Source organism: Myotis brandtii, unplaced genomic scaffold (genome assembly GCF_000412655.1).
Source record: "Myotis brandtii unplaced genomic scaffold, ASM41265v1 scaffold207, whole genome shotgun sequence".
Lineage (NCBI taxonomy): Eukaryota > Metazoa > Chordata > Mammalia > Chiroptera > Vespertilionidae > Myotis > Myotis brandtii.
In genome coordinates this window covers 110,673-113,094 of record NW_005357736.1, presented here as the reverse complement: position 1 = coordinate 113,094, position 2,422 = coordinate 110,673, and the positions used below count along the sequence as shown (strand labels likewise).

Sequence of the window (2,422 nt, the reverse complement as noted above, 5' to 3'; positions counted from 1 at the left end):
GAGGCTGCGGGGCGGGCGGGCTCTCCAGGGCACATCTGTGGACGGCCAGCAGGCACAGCTCTGTGATCTTGGGCTGGGAGAAGGGCAGGCCGGTGGCCTCCAGGTCCAAGAAGATCAGAGTCTGCATGGGGCCTGGGGGCGGGGCCTGCGAGCGCATGGTGGATGCCTGCCTGAGCCTGGGAGGACAGAGTGGTGTGAGTGCCCCAGGGACACGGTCTGAGGTGGGGTGGGAGGGGGGCAGGCACCGCTCGGGCCCCCTGCACAGGTGGTGAGCTCCAGGACCCACTTTCAGGGCAGGAAGCCAGAGCGTAGGTGGCGTCTTGTGCGATCAGCTCTCAGCTGGGGGAGGTTTGATTTCTCCCTTCCCGTGGGGGGGGGGGGGGGGGGCGGAGCCCTTGGCCTTCCCACCCTGCCCAATCCCAGGGTTCTCACTTACCAAGCGGCAGGCAGACAGGTGGGTGGCAATGACTCCGGCACAGGGCACACAGCACACGGGCTCTCGCTGTACCCCGCCCAGCCCGTGGGCCCGCCTGCCTACCACGAGACCTTGGCTGGTGAGTCCAGTGCCGCCTCTGACCCTGCCCGGCTCCCGCTCCCGCTCCCGCGGCGCCCGCAGCCCACTCTGCCCTCTCTGTTTCCAGGGGATGCAGCCATGGCCTATCCTGCCAGCCAGCCTCCTTACAACCCAGCCTACATGGACCCCCCGAAGGCCACCCGCTGAGCGCACTGCATCTCTGGCTGCCACTTGATGCATCGCGCGCGTGTGTGTGTGTGTGTGTCCACGTGTGTGCGTGTGCGTGCTTGTGCGGCTATGCAGGCACAGCCTTTCAACCCGTGCGGTGTGTGTGTCCTGTTTGTACACGTGATGATGACAAGGTGGGGATGATCCTCACCAGAGTTGCTGGAACCATACTTTGTTCTCTTCCTCACTTCAAATTATGCTTCCTTGAAATCCCAAGCAAAACTCAAAGAATGGGGTGAGTTCCTGGCCAGACCGCCCGGGAGGCTGGGGGGTCGTCACTAGGACAGCCCCGCTTTTTGTGGGCAGCAAGTGCACATGCTCGGGCTCTGCAGTGGCCAGCCTGCTTGAGGCCATGCCTGCCCCAGGTGTGGCCTCCATCACAGAACAGAGCTGTGCTGCAGGGCGGTGGGTGGGGCCGGGCTAAGCTGGGTTTTGATCCCATAGTTCCCTGGAGCCAGGCCCTGAAACCACGTGGAGATCGCCTCGGTGCTGGCTGCCCTGGCCCCCGACACAGGTGGACAGGGTGGCCTCTGTCCACCTACACACTCAGGTGTCCTCCCTGCAGTGTCTTTGTTGTACTTTTATCCAAACTTTTTTTTTTTTTGCCTCTTTTGTTTTAAAATGTATGTGATAGTTGCTGAGGCTGAAACCCCTGGGTCCTAGAGGGACATTGGCCCAGAGGAGAGGGACCATCTGACCTGACAGTTCCTGTCTCCGTCACACCAGCTCCTGGACCCTCGTTCCATTGTCCTGGCAGCAGGGACACTGGGCCACCAGCCTCTGAACCAAGGTGGGGGGTCCCGGGGGGCCGCTGGCCCAGATACGAATACCTCGGTGTCCCCGTCCCTCTGTGACTGTCTCGCCAGATCTGTCTCAACTTTGTACTGTTGATGCGTTTCTGAGTCTGGGAGCTGTACCTTGGTTTATAATAAATGCAGACATTTTGAGCTACTGGCCCTTCCTTTTTAAAAAATTGACTTTTAGAGAGGATGGGAAAGGAACGTCAATGCAAGAACAAATCATTTGGCTGCCTCCTGCATGCTTCCTACTGGGGATCAAGCTGGCAACCCGGGCATGTGCCCTCACCAGGAGTCGAACCAGCAGCCTTTTGGTGCCCAGGAGGTTGCTCAACCAACTCAGCTGCACCGGCCAGGGCTGCCTTGGGCAATGGGCCTGGTACCGTTTCCATCCAACACTTGGACTTCCAGGTTTTCCTAGTATTGGGCTCAGACATCTGACCATCCTGCGAGGGAGGATGAGGGACAAAGGGACAAGGTTGTGCCACCCTCTGTGCCGTCCCCGGGGGCTGAGTGGGGCAGAGGTGCAGGTGCTGAGGCTGCCGAGGAAATGGAGGACGCGAGCACTCAGTGCAGGGTCTTTATTGTCAGGCTTTCCTCTCAGCTACTGCTCAGGTGAGCCCAGGGACAGCCCGTACAGTGTGGCCAGCGCCACGGTCAGCAAGGCCAGCAGGCTCAGTGGGGCCAGGAGTCCCTCCCTGGGTGAGGACGCAGGGCCCTTCCCTGGAGGAAGGATGCTGGCCCCAAGGCTGGGACGGGCATGCCTGGCTCTGCCCAGGAGCGCAGAGGCCGTGGCAGCAGGCGACCTGGCGTTGGCTCCAGTGGCGGCTGTGGCCCCGTACATGGGCTCGACGGCACTGAAGGGCCTGGCGTGGGCATCCAC

The 2,422-nt window shown here is 61.5% G+C and overlaps 1 long non-coding RNA gene across 1 annotated transcript; it reads left to right on the top strand.

The window, feature by feature from the left end:
• The first annotated feature begins 499 nt into the window (after positions 1 to 499).
• LOC106725959 lies at positions 500 to 1,693 on the top strand. The gene is made up of 2 exons (XR_001361974.1): positions 500 to 554; positions 642 to 1,693. It is a non-coding gene; the product is annotated as an uncharacterized LOC106725959 (long non-coding RNA).
• Positions 1,694 to 2,422: the final 729 nt, after the last annotated feature.